Raw genomic sequence first — 20256 nt, 5'->3', positions numbered from 1 at the left:
CAGATGCTTAACTCATTGAGCCACCCAGGAGCACCCCAATTTAAGACATTTGTAAAAGGGTAAAGGCTGCTACAGAAAACATGCATGCACCCACCACGCAGCTGAAGTAATACCATATTGCCACCACTCCTATTTCTTTCTCTCTGAATATAGCTTACCCTTAATTTGGAATGTATCATTCTAAGGCATTTCTTTATTTTATATTTTAATATGTATGCATATATTTCTAAGCATATTATTTAATTGTATATATTCTGAACGTAAATAGAATAGGATATGTATTCTACTGTAACGGTTCTTTCTATTCAACATTGACAGATCCATCAGCTTGATATGTGAAGCTCTAGTTCATTAACTTTCACTGCTATTTAGTATATGTATGAATACATACTACAATGTATTCTCCTGTGGATAGGCACATAAACATGTCTTTTATTTTATTTTATTTATGTCTTTTATTTTATTTTTTTATTTTTTTTAAAGAATTTATTTATCTGACAGAGAGAGGTAGACACTCAACGACTGAGCCACCCAGGTGCCCCTAAACATGTCTTTTAAAAATAAAATAAGTTTTGGGATGCCTGGGTGGCTCAGTTGGTTAAGTGTCTGCCTTCGGCTCAGGTCATGATCTCAGGGTCCTGGGATCGAGCCCCGCATTGGGCTCCCTGCTCGGCGGGAAGCCTGCTTCTCTCTCTGCCACTCCCCTTGCTTGTGTTCCCGCTCTCCCTTTCTCTCTCACACAAATAAATAAATAAAATCTTTAAAAATAAAATAAGTTTCTTTGTACACAGTGTCAATTGTGGCACCTGGAACTGTTTCTTTTAGATCTGCACTGTCCCAGACAGTAGCCACAAACCACGTGTGCTTACTGAGCACTTGAAACCTGCCTCGTCTAAACTGAGATATGATGTGGCTTTAAAATAGTAAAATAGATGCCAGATGTTGAAGACTTAGTATAAGAAAAGGTAAGTAATCTTTATATTGATAAACTCTTGGATATATTGGGTTAAACAAAATAGATAATTATAATCAGTTTCCCCTGTTTCTTTATACTTTTAAAAATGTGGCTACTAAGAAACTTAAAATGACATGTGTCTCACATTTCTGGCTCACATTATATTTCTACCGGTCAGTCCTGCTCCAGATGGCTGTTTGTGTCCCGGGGCCTTGTCTGCCTTGCTCATCACTGTAAACCCAGTGCCCAGAACAGCAATGGAACAAGGAGGTGCACAGGATGCACCTGCTGAATAAATGAATGAATCAGCAAATGCCCACATGAATGAATGAAGGTGGTTGATTTTATAATTCTACCTGTTTAACCCTTCACTCTCAAGGAGGTTATATAAAGTTGTCTCAGAATGAAATTCTTTTAGAAATGTCTACTTGTCTATTTTTGTCACTTGACTCCTAGGCAGCCCACAGGTGGACACAAGACCCTCCCCCTACCCAGGAAGGTGGAGGTTGACCCTTGTCTCTGAGGAAGGTCCACGAGCCTCGGCAGCCTGGCACAGCTGTGTTTGCACTTGTGCTCAAGCCTACAGTGTCACTGGGCCCAACTTCGTGTGTGTGCTGACGTAGGTGGGAAAGTGGGGGTGTCTTTTTCTAACCAGTAAACACTAAACTGTCAGAGGACATCTTCTGGAGTCTGTCAGATCTTTTGTTCTCAAGAACATTTTAGTCAAAAATAATAATTTCCCCTTCTGCCTGTCCTCAAGTCATACTAATTTTTATACTAATTTTTGATGCAACTTTTTGCAAGAAGATCAGTCCTGCTACTCTCTCATAATTCAAGTGTTTTCAAAATAGATGGGGTTCCTAAGCCACATGGGCAAAGGCACACATACTTTCCTTTTGGAGTTGAAATTTGGTTTCTTTGGGTTGATTATGGGGGAGGTGTATGCCCCATCCTCTACCATTCTCTTATTTTGCAAGATCTCCAACTCTGAGTGTTCTTGCTTCCTATTGCAAGAAGGGCAAGTTCAAAACCAATAATTCTATCAGAGGAATCCTGGGCAGATTCTCATGTTTAGAACTTTGAAATAATGACTACTTGTTTCAAGCTACGTTTAGATCCTTAAGCAACTAGTCAACTATCTGCCTCCTGAACCAGCAAACCTCAGCACACCTGCTGTGAAACATTTGTTTCACAGATGGCAATGTTTCAGTACCAGGGATGGAGGGTGTGTGGCTGGAGAGGTGGTTGGCTGGACAGTGGTGGGCTTGGTATATGGTCCTAGAGGGTTTGAACTTAAATGTACAATGTAAATCTAAAGCCTAATAGGAAAAAAATAGGAGGAAATTTATGGAATCTAAGACTAGATGAAGAGGTTTTAGACTTGACACTGAAAGTACAATCCATAAGGAAAAATTGATAAATTAGACCTCATTAAAATTAAGAATTTTTGCTTTGTGAAAGAGGGTAAGAAGGCAAACTATGGATTGGGAGAAAATGCTTGCAAACCACATATCTAACAAAGGACTTATATCTAGAATATATAAGAAGTTCTCAAAAAACCCAAACAATCCAATTAGAATATAAACAGATATCTTACTGGAAAGCATATACAAATGATGAATTTTTTAAAAAAACCCAAAAATCCAACTAGGAAATAAACAGACATTGCACTGGAAAGCATATACAAATGACAAAGCACACAAAAAGATGTTCAACATTATTAGCTATTATGGAACTGCAAATTAAAACCACAATGAGATATCGTGACAAAGTTAATCAGAATCACTAAAATAAAAAATACCGATGACACGAAATGCTGGGAAGGATATATAATCACTAGATAGGAATGTAAAATGGTACAGCCACTCTGGAAAATAATTTGGCAGTTTCTTAAAGAACTAAACATGCACTTCCCGTATGTCCCAGCAATTGCACTCTTTGGCGTTGATCCCAAGAAATAACTTACGTTCATGTAAAACCTATACACAAGTGTTTGTAGTGGCTTTATTCATGATAGCGCCAAACTGGAAATAGCCCAGATGTCCTTCGATGGGTGAATGGCTGAACAAACTGCCATGCATCCATGCCATGGAACACATCTCTGCAATAAACAGGAATGAACTAATGATACACACTGCAACTTGGATCAAGGGAATCAGTTTGAATGAAAAAAACCAGTTCAAAGGTTATATATTGTATGATTTCATTTATAGAACATTCTAGAAATAACAAAATTATAGATAAGAAAAGACTAGTGATTGCCAGGGGTTACGGGTGGGAGTTGGGAGGATATAAAAAGGGAAACATGAGGCAGATGCGTGGTGATGGAACAGGTCTGTATCTTCATTGTAATGGTGGTTACATGAAGATACACCTGCGATAAAATTGCATACACACACACACACACACACACACACAGGAGTGTTTATGAAATTGGTGACATCTGAATAAGCTCTGTGGATCATATAAGCAGTCAGTTTCCTGGTTTGATACTATACTGTAGATGTTACCACTGGAAGAGGCTAGACAAAGTTCGCTGAACTTCCCTGGGTGGTTTTTATTCCGGCAACCTCTTATGAATCTATCATTATTTCAAAATAAAAAGTTTTTTAAAAACTGCACTTGGGGGGCACCTGGGTGGCACAGTCAGTTAAGCATCTGACTTCTGCTCAGGTCATGATCCCAGGGTCCTGGGATCAAGCCCTGCATCTGGTCTCTGTCCTCAGTGGGGAGCCTGCTTCCCCCTCCTCTTATGCCCCTCCCCCAACTCGTGCACACCTGCATGCGTGCGTGGGCGCTCTCTCTCTCCCCCTCAAATAAATAAAATCTTTTAAAAAATAAAATATAAATAAAATAAAAACTGCAGTTGAATATGAAACAATTATTTAATTTGGAATTGCCTCAGGATATATACATTTACAGAACTTATTTTGCACCTATTACTAATTTGCTTTGGTAAGTGTATCTACTTATAAATCTATCCTGCCATTCAGTGTCCTGTTCTGTTCTGTTAAACATAGGGTTAAACAGCATTTTTGGTATGACAGTCATGGACTGTTCTGACTTTCTAGATGTTTGCTAGCAGTGTCTACAAATTATATGTGGGCAGTAAGTGGGTCAACTGGTTTGAATGAATGTGGTTACTTTTGTAAACATCTCATGGTAGATCCTGTTATAACACATACAGATTCTGTGCTTCCCCATGATGGTAGTAAACTTGCTTGGTCTTGGGGGGTTGGAGGGTTATGAGTATTTTTCATAACTATCATTTCCTGAACTTGACCTTTATTATACTTTCCATATTTGCTAATACACGATATACTTGAAGTGTGTCTTTAAAATTATGTGACTTTTGGAGCACCTGACTGGCTCAGTCATGGAGCATGTGACTCTCGATCTCGGGGTTGTGAGTTCAAGCCGCACGTTGGGTGTGATTACTTAAAAATAAAAAAATAAAAATGAATAAATAAAATTATGTGACTTTTTAAAACCCCACAATACCATTCTGGCCTCCCATTATGTGCCAATTTTTTTGCCTATATTATTTTATTTAGGACTCCTATTAATCCAATTAAAAATATGCTTTCTTCCTTTCCTAAAACATAAACATGAGAAGTTATTTATCTGAGTAAATGGTCCATGAACATTGTTAGTCCAGCAATGCTATTATTGCTCACAGCACTGTTGAAACTCTCCTTTAGGGCTTTTTTGGGGGTAGGGGGACTCTGTGGCATATTCTTTTGACTGCTCTCAGTTGTGGAAAATTTTCACCTTTTAAAGTTTAGAACTTTAGGGGCGCCTGGGTGGCTCAGTCGTTAAGTGTCTGCCTTCGGCTCAGGTCAGGATCCCAGGGTCCTGGGATGGAGCCCTGCATCGGGCTCCCTGCTCCGCAGGAAGCCTGCTTCTCCCTCTCCCACTTCCCCTGCTTGTGTTCCCTCTCTCGCTGTGTCTCTGTCAAATAAATAAATAAAACCTTTAAAATATATATATAAAAAAATAAAGTTTAGAACTTTATCTACCTAGATCTGTCATCAAAAGTAATTCAGCACAAATTAAAACAACAAGGTAGTATTTTCTACTTGCAGGCTTACAGAAACTCATCTCTAGTACCAGCAAGGATGCTGAGAAGCCAGGAGCCCTCTGCACTACCGGGGAGAGTATGATTTGCTACAAGTTTTTGGAAAGCAATTTGGCAATATATATGTCCAAAGCCTTTAGAAATGTGCAAACATTTTAAGGAGGCATTCCACTTCTGGGTATGTATCCTGTATTTTAAAGTTTATCCATAGTGATGTCCACTGCCACCGATATCTAATGCAGGATAGTGCAAACCTAGTCCATTGCCTACAGAATATATTCTAACCCCCAATTTACTGTAAGGTTACTTCTATTCTCCCCTGGGGAGTCCTGGTAGAGCCATCAAAGGAACCGATTATCCCCTGCTGAGGATCTCAACTAGAGGAGGTTGGGAAAACTGCACCACACCCACCCTTCGCGAGCCGCCTAGAGCTCCAGCTAATTTCATCTGCATCTCTAAGTATGAAGTAGAGTAGCCGACATCTGCTAGGCCTGTGTAAAGAGCCCAGGGCGCGTGCTGCAGTAAGAGTTCAATAATTCTGATTTCCAGCATGTTAATCATAAGCGCACATGGCCTAGGACTACTATTTTGATGTAAGAATCATTTAAGTGTGTATACTCCCCTGTGCTCATTTGCAAATCAATCCTATTCAAAGACTTTTCATCATCTAGGGCCAGACCTCCCTGAACGCGCCCGCTCTGTCGAAGTCTTTTCATCAATGGCATTGTTAGCTTTTGCATTTCCTTCTCAGCTGTTTTTGTGTGTTTTAGGGTTTTGTTTTGCTAACATCTCCCCATTCTCTTCCATCTGCCCCCAAATTTAACCTCCCATTTCAAGGGCTTAAAAGTATTTATACTTTCAATACCGGGAGCAAATTAATCCCTGTACACCCTTTGTAATAGCTTGCAACATCTCTCACTCACCCCCTACTGTTCATTGCCCCTGTACAATGCCCATCCCTGTTCCGTTCTTATTTTGTTAGATGTGTGAAATCATTGTCCCCCCCCACCTGCCCATTACTACAAACTGGACGCCTTTGAACTGGACCTGGGGGAATGTAACCTAAATTGGAAGACGTTCCACTTGCCCCAGGAATTTGGAGTTGGGGCAGGAAGATCGTCTCTCTGGGATTTGGACATAGGGGCTGAGCAAGTGATCTGTGAAGGACTAGCTAGAAGATCACCAAGACGTGGGGTTAAATCACCACTTGGGGACAGCTGCAAAGATGGGAGGCCAGGGAGGTGGTGGTGACCAGGGGCGGGGGCGGGGAGCGGAGAGGAGGAAGGAGAGACAGAGGGAAACTGTCTGCAGCTGGTATTCCCAGTCTTGACGTTCAGCTGGGTTCCTTGGGGTCCTGTTTGTTTACAGTAAAGCTCCCTTTACATGAACTAGCATAAATGAGTTTTCGTTAATGACACCAAATAATCCTTGAATCAGATTCTCAGAGTGGGTCTTCAAAACAAAGATTATATAAACTAATGAATAAATATTAACCATATTAGGAACGAATCCTACTCATTTTTCATCTCTTTTTCTGCTTTTAAAAAAATGTGAAATATGCCATCCATATAGAAGAGTGCATGCAATTTATATGTAAGGTCTAAAACAACCTCTGCTTGCGGCACCTGGGAGGCTCAGTCGGTTAGGCGTCTGCCTTTGGCTCAGGTTCTGATCTCAGGGTCCTGGGGTGGAGCCCCAAGTTGGGCTCCCTGCTCAGTGGGGAGTTTGCTTCTCTCTCTCCCTCTGTCCCTCCTCCCCAGTTATGCTCTCTCTCTCAAATAAATAAATTTTAAAAAATAAATAAAGGGCGCCTGGGTGGCTCAGATGGTTAAGCGTCTGCCTTCGGCTCAGGTCATGATCCCAGGGTCCTGGGATCGAGTCCCGCATCGGGCTCCCTGCTCCTTGGGAGCCTGCTTCTCCCTCTGCCTCTCTCTCTCTCTCTTTCATGAATAAATAAATAAAATCTTTAAAAAAAATAAATAAATAAAACAACCTCTGCTTGAAACTATGCACATGTTTTATGAATTCTTCTGGGCCAGACAGTAAATATTTCTGGCTTTACAGGACATCCAGTCTCCGTCAGAACTTCTGTAGAACGTTTGTAGCACTAAAGCACATAATTAATGTGGCTCTGTTCCAATAAATTTTATTGTAAAAAAGGCAGCAGGCTGGATTTGGCCCAGAGGTCAGCATTTAAAGACTATGGCTTAAAACAGAATTTTTACCCCGGGTTTAAAGAATTTTAATGCTAAGTCCTGCACAACCACCACCCAGGTCAATAACACGGGTAACACTGAAGAAGTTTCCGTTGGCCCATCCTGGACAATAAATCCTCTCTCCCTTCAAGACATAGCCACCATTCTGATCCTTGTGATGCACATTTTCTTGCTTCTCTTTACAGCTTTGCCAGCTCTGTATGCATTACTAGACAGGATAGCTTATTTTTGCCCGTTTTTGAAATTTTGATAAATGGAATCCTAACTGAATGCGTTCTTCTTTTTCTCTTTTTTCTCCTCCTCCAGGCTGATATAATCTCTCCCAGACATGAAGATAGAGGAAATATTTCCCAGGGGCACAACTGCAGGGAGGTTAGGAGGCTGTGGAGGTGGTACAAGGCAGTCCAGCTGATGAGGATGGAATACGCCATGACGTTCCTCAACTTTTTCTACCGTAAGTCCCTCTCCACATGTGTGGCAGTGTGCACCTCGGTGGTGTCCCTGTAGCCACTGCTGGAGCCCAGTCTGGAGGCCTCCAGGGCCCAGCCCTTCAGAGCAAGCACTGCAAACCAGAGTGTGCAGAAGGGCATTGTGATGCACAGTCTGGATGGGCCCCTTCCAGGTCCGGGACAGCCTGACGCTGATGGACAAGCCCTCTCCCTGGTGCTGGAGGAGGATGACACCACTGGAAAGACAGAAAACTATTGGGTGCCTGGGTGGCTCAGTCGCTTAAGTGTCTGCCTTCAGCTCAGGTCATGATCTCAGGGTCCTGGTATCAAGATCAGTGTCGGGCTCCCTGCTCAGTGCGGAGCCTGCTTCTCCCTCTCCCTCTGCCTCTCCCCCTGCTTGTGCTCTGTCTCTTTCTCAAATAAATAAATAAAATCTTTTTTTAAAAAAGCCCCAAAAAACAGAAGAGTATTTCCAAGACAGTGGACAGTGTTCATGGTCCTCCAGAAGGGGCAGAAATGGCAGTCTCCATCAGAGCAGATGAGGTCCCCCCTACTGGGGGAGAACATAGAAAGCCTAGGGGAAGTCCTTAAGGGGTGCCAACCACATGCTTATCTTGATGCAAGAGACAAGGTACTAATTCTCCCTCTCCCATAAGCCTGCCAGGAAGATCGAAGTGACCCGCATAACCCATGGCTTGTACAAGGTGAACCCACAGGATTTCATTGGTTGGTTGACAGTGAAGGCAACTCACAATAGCACATCCTCCATTTCCTAGGCTACGCACTGCTACAGGGTCAAGTGCAACATGAAGGAAGCTCTTTTCTGGCCCCTCTTCAGCATGTAAGCCATAGGCCCTATGCTGCTCAGCACCTCCTGTTACATGCAGCAACTCCTGGGTGCCACAGAGGGAAGGTGGCCCAAGGGCAAGGTCTCATCCCTCATCCCCACCAGTCTGAAGATACTACAAGGAAGGCCCAAGTTCTTGGAGGCTTTCCCAGCCGAAGACTAGACTAGGGACCCAGTGCTCAGCTGGTAGCATCCAGAAACAACTTGAGATCTTCTTTTTCTTTAAGATTTTATTTGATTTTATTTAGAGAGAGAGAGCACATGTGTGCATGGGGGAGGGGCAGAGGGAGAGAGAATCTTCAGCAGACCCCCCCCCCCCCAGCACGGAGCCTGATGCAGTCATGAGATCATGATCTGAGCTGAAATCAAGAGTCGGGTGCTCAATCGCCTGAGCCCCCCAGGAACTCCTAGAGAGCTTCTTGCCTCCTCACACCGCCCTCTTCCTGACAAGACCACAAACGAGGAAGCAGGAGGAAGAACCAGAAACCTTGAGTGCGCTGGCTAATGGAGAACTAAGGGTTCCTGACCTGGCCTGGTTTTTCCTGCCTGGCATCGCTTAGCTGAGCAAGGCTACAGCATGAAGCCTGCTCCTCAGCATCCTGTCTTCACACCCTACAGTTTCATTATACTCCTTACCTCCTGGTCCCCCATGCAGAGTACTCCTGAACGGACTCTCAAGCCCACTAGTGCAACATGAGAATGTTGGCAATAAATTAGTTATGCTGGGGGAGAGGACATTTCCCACCTCATTTGATTAGCCTGGTATAAATTTGATATTAACATTTGACAAGACATTATGAGAAAGGATATTTCCATGCTAATCTCCCTCATAAACATTAGATGTAAAAATCCTATACAAAATGTTTACAGATTCCTGCAATATGCAAGAAGCCAATATACATAATGATCGAGTTGTTTTTTCCACCCCCCCAGGAAAACAAAATGTATTTAACAGTCAAAAATCAGGCACCTGGGTGGCACAGTGGGTTAAGCATCAGCCTTTGGCTCAGGTCATAATCCCAGGGTTCTGGGATCGATCCCTGCATCAGACTCCCTGCTTAGCAGGGAGCCTGCCCCCCTGCTTGTGCTCTCTCTCTCAGATAAATAAATAAATAAAAATATTTAAAAAAATAAAATATAACCTGTAAGTTAATACTGATTTATGCAAAACGATGCTGTGAAATCCTGCTCAGCTAAATGAGTGCCTTCAGATTTGTTGAGAGACAGAGGGCATACCACCATTGCTTCCTTAGCAAATTCCCATAGATCTCTTCTATGGCTAGTTACCAATGGCCTTTTTAGACATTCCAGGTGTCCACAGATCTCTCCCAACTCAGTCATCTCACTTTGGATGGTAAAAAGCACATTACAGAGGTTCAATAAACTTTGGCTAACGGTAGTGGCATTTGCAAGCAATAAAGGAAGGTTCGTTGCTGAGTTCATTATGGAGATTACATCTGATAGCTGTGTCTTGCTTTGCAAATTTAGTTTAATAGTTTTGAGCCACAATTTAAGGCTGTTCATTTATCATCAAAGGAAGATTAGAAGACATTGTAGTCCACTTGAAGGTAATCATTAATTCCTTCTTTTTGCCTGGGCGCTTACACTTTTCAGAGCACTGACACATCTATCCCCATTTCACAGTAACAGATGCATATTCTCTTAACTGCAGTCAAAGAACTATAGTTCAGAGTCATATTTTAAGCCAAAGACACATCTATTGATGCCTAACCAAGGACTGGTTAGTAGGCTGGGCTATCTCTACTATTGCTAGAAAACTGAAACCATATAATAAGGTTCACTATAATAATAATTTTTCTTACACCCAAAAGGAAAAAAATCCTGGAAGAAGATCATTTCCACTAGGCATTGTGTTCTTTAATTGATCCCCAGCTTAAAATATACATGAGGTCATATACGCTTGTATTTGCCTAAAGAAGTTCTGAAAGAATACACCTGAAACTGAGAAAAGTAATTAGTGACCTGTGAAGTCTCAGAGATCAAAACTGCACAGAAGAAGGACCCAAAAGTTTTCACTGTAAAGCGTTTCATATTTTTTTAAAATATATCTCATTTATCAATTTTTTTAAGATTTTATTTATTTATTTGACAGAGAGAGAGAGAGAGAACACAAGCGGGGGGGTGGCAGGCAGAGGCAGAGGGAGAAGCAGGCTCCCCACAGGGGGGGCCGATGTGGGACTCGATACCAGGACCCTGGGATCACGACCTGAGCCGAAGGCAGTCGCTTAACCAACTGAGGCACCCAGGTGCCCAAGCGTTTCATATTTTTAAGTTCACGAACTATGTGAATTATTTATCATTGAGAAAAGAAATCCACAGCTAACTGAGTGGACTCAACAAAGACTCAACTTTGACTTTGGAGTTTTGTTAATGATAGTTTTCTGCCCCTGAATGCCTCTTTTATTAGCCCCAGCCCGTCATGCAGGTGTTGGTGACAACAGGGCACAGAATTAGCCGGTTTATAAGGTTATGTGCAAATAAAGGACACCTGCCCTCCTCACTGTTCTTCTGTAATCTTCCATCCAAAGATAAGCTTGGTACATCACAAATGAAGTTTGTGGCATTGCTCCAGAGATAGGAATAAATGAAGTCTTCTCAGTGCCAAATGGAATTTTTCTTTTAAGGATTTTTTTTTTAACCACATGAAAGAAAACTCCAGAGTCTCTCTTTTTAAAAAGTCTTTGTTATATTGTTTTTCTGATTGCAAAAATGAAATAGAGATTGTTGTAGGGACTTTGGAATACACAAAAATTAAAGAGGAAATTCACTAACATGGAAGTCAGAGTTTAACAGGGGGATAAAGTTAGCCTTTTTCTTTAGAACACATTTATGAGGCAGAAAACGAATTTCAACTCATTTGTGATCTGACAGTTTACTTTTTCCTAATATGGAGTATGATATATCAATCTGAGTGTTGGCAGGAACCATCGCCTCTTATTAAAATTGGAAATCAGCTGTCCCAATTTATAGACATGTTGTGATCCAAAATCTACTTGGAATGCAAAACACAATTTTCTCGTAGAACAACATAAAAATGATGGCAAAAGTCTGAGGCAAACAACAGAAGTCCACATAATTCACAGTGACTCAGGTTGACTCAGGCCAACGGTTTTTTGTTGCACTGAAAGGAAAGAGAATAGACCTTTTCTTTGCCTCAAAAAAAAGTTTATACAGAAAGTATTTTGTTACACTGATATGATAAATATATAGCAGGATACCCTTTTATCCGTTATTTATCTAAAATGATTTTATTCCTTTCTATTTGCTCCATTACTATTGGCTTTAAGGCTTTCCCACTCACCCTTGGTCACAATATCCATCTTGCCTTCATTTTTAAATGCTTTTCCCATTTTTACTATCTTCATTACTGTCCATCCTAACTTTGAATTCAAACAAATCATCTTCAATTTCACCCATGGAATTTCAAGATGACAAAAATCTTGTGTGGGACTAGATCAAGGTAAAAAGCTTTTGCACAGCAAAGGAAACCACCAACAAAATGGAAAGACAACCTACTGAATGGGAGAAAATATTTGCAAATCACATATCTGTAAGAGGCTAATATCCAAAATACATGAAGAATTCATATAACTCAATAGCAAAACAACAAACAATTGATTAAAAACTGGGCAGAGGATCTGAACAGACATTTTTCCAAAGAAGGTATCTAGATGGCCAGCAGTCACATGTAAAATTGCTCAACATCACTGATCATCAGGAAAATGCAAATCAAAACCACAATGAACAGATTCTTAAATATAGAGAACAAACTGATGGTTGCCAGAGGGGAGGGTGGTGGGGAAAAGGTCAAATAGGTGAAGGGGATTAAGTACAAATTTGCAGTTATAAAATAAGTCACAGACATGGCAAGTACAGATAGAGAATACAATCGATAATATTGTGAAATTGCTGTATGGTGACAGATGGTGACTACACTTATCATGGTAAGTATTGAGTAATGTATAGAATTGTTGAATCGAGGGGCATCTGGGTGGCTCAGTTGGTTAAGCATTCGACTCTTTTTTTTTTTAAAGATTTTATTTATTTATCTGACAGAGAGAGACACAGCGAGAGAGGGAGCACAAGCAGGGGGAGTGGGAGAGGGAGAAGCAGGCTTCCCGCCGAGCAGGGAGCCCGATGCGGGGCTCGATCCCAGGACCCTGAGATCATGACCTGAGCCGAAGGCAGACGCCTAACGACTGAGCCACCCAGGCGCCCTAAGCGTCTGACTCTTGGTCTCAGGTCTTGATCTCAGGGTTGTGAGATCGAGCCCCGTGCTGGACTCCATGCTCAGTGGGGAGTCTGCTTGGGATTCTCTCTCCTTCACCCCTCCCTCGCTTTCTCTCTCTCAAATAAGTGAATCTTTAAAAAAAAAAATCTTCAAAAAAGAAAAATTGTTCAATCGATGTTGTACACCCAAAACTAAAATTTTATGTTAATTATACTTCAATTAAAAAAACCACAATGAGATATCACCTCATACCTCTTAGAATGGCCATTCTCCAGAAGACAAGAAATAAGTGTTGATGAGGATATGAAGAAAAAGGGAAACTTGGTATACTGTTGGTGGGAATGTAACTGGGTGTGATCATGGGAAACAGTATGGAGGCTTCTCAGGAAATTAAAAATAGAACGACCATATGATTTGGCAACTCTACTTCTGGATATTTATCTGAATAAAATTAAAACACTAATTCAAAAAAATATATGCACCTCCATGTTCAGTGCAGCATTTTTTTTTAAAGATTTATTTATTTATTTGAGAGAGAGAGAGTACATGAGAGGGGGGAGGGTCAGAGGGAGAAGCAGACTCCCTGATGAGCAGGGAGCCTGATGTGGGATTCGATCCCGGGACTCCAGGATCATGACCTGAGCCGAAGGCAGTCGCTTAACCAACTGAGCCACCCAGGCGCCCCATCAGTGCAGCATTATTTACAATAGCCAAAATATGGAAACAATCTAAGAGTCCACTGAGAGAGAGAGAGAGAGAGAGAGGTGATAGAACACTGTTTAGTCATAAAAAGATGGAAATCCTGCCACTCGTAACAACATGGATGAACCTTGAGGGCATTATGCTAAAAAAAATAAATCAGAGAAAGACAAATACCATATGATCTCAGCTACATGTAGAATCTAAAAAAAGGAAAAAACAACAACAAGAAAAGAGCTCATAGATACAAGGAACAGATTGCCAGAGGTGGCTGCCAGAGGTGGTAGGGGCAGGGGAATGGGTGAAGAGGGTGAAAATGTACAAACTTCCAAGTCCTGGGGAGGCAGTGTACGGCATGGTGAGTATAGCTAACAGAACTAAATTACATATTTGAAGTTGCTAAGAGAGTAGATCTTAAGAGTTCTCATAACAACAAAAAAAATTTCTGTATCTGTGTGTGGTGATGGGTAAGAGACTTAACTAACAGTAACCATTTTGCAGTATACACAAATGTCGAATCATGTTGCACATCTGAAACTAATACAATGTTACATGCCAATTATACCTCAAAAACAAATCTTGTGTGTGGAGAACCTAGTAGTTACTCTGGCTTTCTCTTGAGGGTGTCTGAACCTTCTAGGCTGTGGAGTGCCCTGAGCAACCCATTGCTCTTAGCAATGAGCCTAACCATGACAACATGACCACCACCAACAGCAGTGACAAAATGACTCCTATCATTTGCAGTTCACGTACCCTGTTCCAGGGACCATTACATTTTAGAGGCGGTGGGGGAGGGGCAGAGGAAGAGGGGAGAGACAATCCGAAGCAGAGTCCCTGCTGAGCCCGGAGCCTGTGCAGGGCTCAATCTCACCACCCTGAGATCACAACCTGAGCTGAAATCAAGAGTGGACCGCTTACCTGACTGAGCCCCCTAGGCACCCCCCAGGCACTATTTTTAAAAGGAAACTTCTGGGGCACCTGGGTGGCTCAGTCGGTTAAGCATCTGCCTTCCGCTCAGGTCATGATTCCAGGGTCCTGGGATGGAGCGTCCAGGTGTGGGGCTTCCTGCTTAGTGGGGAGCCTGCTTCTCCCTCTCCCTTTGCCCCTCCCCCCCCGCTCTTTCTCTCTCTCTCTCTCTCTCTCCTTAAATAAAATCTTTAAAAAAAAATAAAAGGAAACTTCTTTCTGTCTGTCTAGATCATGAGAATTGCTCTCCCAAACACAAAAATGAGAGCCAACTGTCTTTGGGTAACGTATTACTTTGCTAGAGCTGCCCTGCCAAATACAGCCCACCGGGGGACTTAAATAACAGAAATTTGGGCGCCTGGGTGGCTCAGATGGTTAAGCGTCTGCCTTCGGCTCAGGTCGTGATCCCAGGGTCCTGGGATCGAGTCCCGCATCAGGCTCCCTGCTCCTTGGGAACCTGCTTCTCCCCCTGCCTCTCTCTCTCTCTCTGTCTCTCATGAATAAAAAAAAAAAAATCTTAAAAAAAATAAATAACAGAAATTTATTTCTCACCTTTTGAGGCTAGAAGTTTGCCATCAAGGTGTCTACAGGTTTGGTGTCTCTCCTGACACCGCTCTTTGGCTTGCAGATGGCCTCCCTCTGCCCGTGTCTGCACACCGTCTTCCTTGTGAGTGTTCATCTCTAGCTTCTTCTCTTCTTAGAAGGACACCAATCCTATTGGATTAGAGCCCCACCCACATGACCTCATTTAGCCTTAGTTACCTCCTTAAAGGCCCTCTTTCCAAATTCAATCACATTGGGGGTTAGGGCTTGAACATATGATTTGGGGGTGGGTGAGGATACAGTTTAGCTCGTAACAGGTAATATAATCCTGCATTTGATCTCTACCCACCGCGCCTCTCCCCACCCCCGACCCAGACCGCTGCTATAGCCGATTAAACCCCTGACCTGTGCTGGGTCTCCTGGGAGGTTGGAATCAGGCAGAGAGGCTGGCTACCTCTGCTGGTTGCTTCCTGGGGAGTGAGACTGAGTTGGGGTGAGGATGACTAGCAGGTCTACATAGCAAGAGCACCAGGGGGCATCAGCATCGTAATAGGCAGTCCTCCGTGTTTTGTACCTATAAGGTTCTTTCATTCTCGCAATAATCCCATGAGGTATTATTATTATTTCCAATTTATAGTTATGGAAGGAAAAGAGAGAGAAGTGGAATAATTTACCCAAAGCCAGAATGTTAGCTTTGAAGAAGCAGAAAAAATATGAGGAAGAGAAAGAGATGAAGATTCACAAACCAGAAAAGGCAGGAACTCATGCAACCTGAGGAAGAAAAAGACAGCCAGACAGACAACGGTACTTGGGGGAAATGGGTGTTCAAACTCAGGATAATTTGGGAAATAATGAGACAAGTGTCCTCAGTTGTACCCACACACTGGTGGAGCCTGGACGTACCTGATGATGCGTGTGAAGTGCTTATCACAGGGCCCAACATAAAAGGAACAATAAGTGGATGACAGTGATCCTGATAGTCTTGTTTTCCACTCTTCCTGAAAGGAAACATAGAGGCTTTAACTTGGGAATCAGAGAAGTTTGGCGTAGAGTCATTCATTTGACAAATACCGAATACGAGCGCGGGTGCGGGGCCCTGACCTCGGTGGGGCAATAGAGCGGTGAGGAAGACTGACTTGTTCTCTGTGCCTCCCAAGCATCGGCATGTGGCCTGGGTCGGGGGAGACAGAGAAGATGGGAGATGACACCCCAGCGTGAGAAGTGCCACGGTGGCATAAGCTGTGGTGGGAGCATGTAGGTTGGCACCTTCTATGCTTTGGGAATCATGGGAAAGCTCCCCTGGTGGAAGAAACTTCCATTATGAGCTTTGCAAGACATGTAGCATGTCACTCACCTGTTCATTTGTTTTACGTTTACAAAGGACCTTTGAAATCCAAGGCATTATGCTAAAGCTGGGACTACAACAATGACAGAGAAAGATGTGACCTTGCCCTCGTGGCACTGACAAGGTGGGGGCGGGGGGAGACAAACAGTAAACACAATTATACCCAGAGTAGGGGGGAGAGAGGACACTCCAGTCTGCAGGACCTGCCGAGGGAGAGGTCTAGGGGCCAGAGAGTGTCTGTTGGAACATTCTGTTGAGGGGTGAGGAGAAGGGCTGAAGGAGCACCAGGGTGAGATCACCACCTTGGAAGTCATGCTGTAAAGGGTGAGCTTCTCCCTGCTCCAGTGGAGAGTTCTTGCCGGGAGACATCAGATCTGCGTTTTAAAAATGTTCACTGGGGGGCGCCTGGGTGGCTCAGCCATTAAGCGTCTGCCTTCGGCTCAGGTCATGATCCCAGGGTCCTGGGATGGAGCCCCGCGTCGGGCTCCCTGCTCCTCCGGAAGCCTGCTTCTCCCTCTCCCTCTCCCCCTGCTTGTGTTCCCTCTCTCGCTGTGTCTCTCTCTGTCACATAAATAGATAAAATCTTAAAAAAAAAAAATGTTCACTGGGGCTGCTGTGTGGGTGCTGGATTGGAGGAGGTGAGCCCAGAGGGGAGTCCGGTTGCAAGACTTGCCCGGGGCCAGGTACAAAGCGATGGTGGTCCCACAAAGTGAGAGTGGGGCAGTGCTGCAGAGTACGGGACAGATGGGGGGGGCGGAGATACATTCAGGCTCTACTAGAGAATGAGCAACCCCCTATCCATTCTCCCGTAAGAAGGGAGTCTTCCCTCTTCCCTCTCTTCCTCTCCTGCCCTGCCCTACCCCTCCTCATAGCATTCAGAGAGAAGAGGCTTGTCCCTTCCTTCTACGCAGGGACTCCAGGGAAGGACAGGTTGCTATCTTCCCCTCTCTGGCAATGAGAGGAGACCCCTGTTTTCCCTTAACACACCCTCCCCCTGCAAGAGCATCAGACCAGGAGAGGGGCAGGGGCCGATCTTGTGGATAAAGCTCTTACTGTCCCTCCTCCACCCCTGAAATGAATGGGTGCACTTAGAGAGGGAGGGGAGGGAAGCCCCGGGCCAGTTGAGGGACCTGGGTTTTATTTCCAATGCTACCACCAAGTCTCCTTGAGCCCATCCCAAAAACTGCCCTAGCCCTCGGCTTTCTCTGTGGTTAAGCCCGAGGCTGAGTTAAAGTCCCGTAGCCTGTAAGCTAGATTTCAGAATAACATTTGCAGAAAAGAAAGTATTTTCTGAAGCTGTGTTTACTTTGGGGTTTGATAAAAAGAACATAAAAAGCTCTGATTGGTACTATTTAAATATTTGTTCCAGGACTGATATTTGCATTTAGGGTGAAATGAAGAGATGCACATTATTTATGATTAACTCTGAAGCTCAGGAGAAGGGGAATAACATATGGAGTCAGGAGGCAGTTAAATCAGCCTGATCATGAGTAAAATAAAGCCCTTGCTAGCAGCCTTCCTCCTCCTACTAACTCTACCTCCATCTTGCTTGTACATTTTCATGTGACTCTAAAAACTTATCCTCATTGCTTTCAAAGGTTCCACAACATTTGGCGGGGCGGGGGGTGGAGATGCATGCAACTGAACTACACAGTAAATAGCAAACACCAACTGCCCCCAAATGAAAAGCTAATGGTCTTCAAGAATGGTCTATAGCAGATTCCACTCAGCAGCTAATATTCCCCTGCTAATGGTCAATTCACTTTCAGCAATAAAGATCAGGGCAAATGACCTAAAATTTGTAAAATAACATAGGGTACAATAAATGGGCTGCAAATTGCTCCTTTCTCTATAAGCAACACTCTCAGGGGTAAAATTTCAAATTTCTAATGGCCAGAACACTGGACAAGTGGGGATTTTCCTACTAAGGGATCAGAGAAGGTGACAAAAGAGCTTTCACAAAGAGAGAGCTGGAAGCTGGGACAATTAAATCCTTGGGTCTGTGGCAAGATCTGAGCTGTGAGAAGAGTTAGGATTAGAAAATTGTCTAGCCCTCTCTGCATTTGCTTAGGAAGGCTCTGATTGCCCTTATTGCTGGTCTTAATGTTATATTGAGACCAGAATCAGATGCACCACTGTAGCCAAAATTCCTGGATATATTTAATAAAAGTCACCCACCTTCCAGGGGGGAATACATAAAAATCACTTTTTTTGCACTTCGATTTGTGAAGGGGTACACGCATTTACTTCGTTCACATGTTCGACTCCATCGCCCCCCCAAAACCCCTCCATCAACTGCCAGGCAGCCCTCAGCCCTCAGCCCTCAGCCCTCATATAAGTGACAGAACAGGAGCATTTCAACCAGTTGATCACTGCCTGCTTCCTGAGCTGCCGTCTTCTCTTAGATTTCAAGATGCCTATTGCGCAGTCGGATGGATGTCCACCAATAACTTGTGCTTCCTTTTCCACTAAGAGCTGTTTCTTGGATGCAGCTGCTCAGCTAGGTACTACCTCTTCCAGACCCCTTTGTCACCCAGGTCAGGGCACAAACTAGTTCTTGCGGTGGAATACGAGCAGAATTGGTGAGTCTTGGTCCCAGGCTAAGAAGCACCTTCTTTATTCTGCTCTTTCCCTTCTGGCTGTGGGTGGATGCCCAGGATAACCTTGGAAGCCACTGTTGCAGGTGACAAAGCCTCTGTCAGCTGGGTTCCTGAATCACTGTGTGCAACAGAGCCCCCCTGATGCCAGTCAAGAGCACAGCTTTGGACTTGACATGAATGAGACACAAAAGCTTGAGATGGAGACAGTTATGTGTGAAACTTCTCCTTCTCCCTGGTCACTCCTCCCCAACATCCTTTACTGGTCTTTCCCTTCTTCCAGACCTCCACATGTTGGAGTGTCCCAAGGCTCAACCTGAACATGTACAAAACTTGGGTCTTGATCCTATCTCCCCAAATCTATTCCACCTCTAGCTTTAGAAGAAAGCAGAGGTTGTTGTGGAGCCAAGGAGAGGCCTCTAACCCAGGTCAGAGTGGTAAGGTTTTCCAGAAATCATGGCACCAGAGCTTAGTCTTGGAAGAGGAGCGGGAATTATGGAAAGGAAATGGGATGGTTGAGGGCACTCGCATCAAAAACCCAGAGGGAAGCAGGCACGGTGAGTGTATCGGCTAGTTTGGAGAGTAACCTGTGAGTTTCAGGAGGAAGCTGATTGTTGGCAGGGCTTGGGTCATACCCAACAGGCACATCATATCAAGGTATATCTAGAAGACCATACTGAGCCAATGGAAAATTTAAGCAACACTTTGTTATAGAATTCTTGTTATCCAAGCAATGGTTATTACATAAACTTGAACAGAATTGAAGATTAGAAAGTAATTCCCTCCATCCCTGCCATCAAGTTCCCCGAGTCAAGCTCCTGACTGCCTGAGAAGTGAGTCCCAGCCTGAGTGGGAGGGGGGCCATATCAGTGTCTCCCAAACCGGCCACCCATCAGAACAATTTAAAGAGCTTTTAAAAGTTGGACTCTAGATTCTGAGGCTCCATCCCTGACCTGCCTGCTTACCTGCACTCTGGTTCTTGGGCACCACAGAGCTACATGCCCCTCTGGCCACGATTCCCACAGGCTCCCAACTATAAATCTATCTATGGGTCTATCACTTACAGTTGAGGGCCTGAGAGAATAGAGTTCCTGACTTTTCTTTTCATCTAACAACTGCCACACGCCTTGAAGGGAACCCAGGAAAAGCTGCACAAAAGTATGCCTCCTCTGCACGGATCCTGCCCCTATGCATATGCCTCACTTTGTCTAAACCCGTTTTCTTGTCTAAGTTAACTGGAATCTTGCAGCAAGCATGTGTGCATGCCTGCATGCGTGTCCTGTTTTGCCAGCTCCCACCCCAGTCTACA

At 43.7% G+C, this 20256-nt stretch overlaps 1 pseudogene; it reads left to right on the top strand.

Annotated features, from left to right (window-relative positions):
• The first annotated feature begins 7666 nt into the window (after nt 1-7666).
• On the top strand, nt 7667-8708 carry LOC112834989 (lipid transferase CIDEC-like; annotated as a pseudogene).
• Nucleotides 8709-20256: the final 11548 nt, after the last annotated feature.

Source organism: Callorhinus ursinus, unplaced genomic scaffold (assembly GCF_003265705.2).
Source record: "Callorhinus ursinus isolate GAN/ISIS: 27379988/994484 unplaced genomic scaffold, GSC_fseal_2.0 scaffold11, whole genome shotgun sequence".
In the NCBI taxonomy this organism is placed as follows: domain Eukaryota; kingdom Metazoa; phylum Chordata; class Mammalia; order Carnivora; family Otariidae; genus Callorhinus; species Callorhinus ursinus.
The sequence above is the reverse complement of the archived record's forward strand: the minus strand, read 5'-3'. Positions and strand labels throughout refer to the sequence as shown.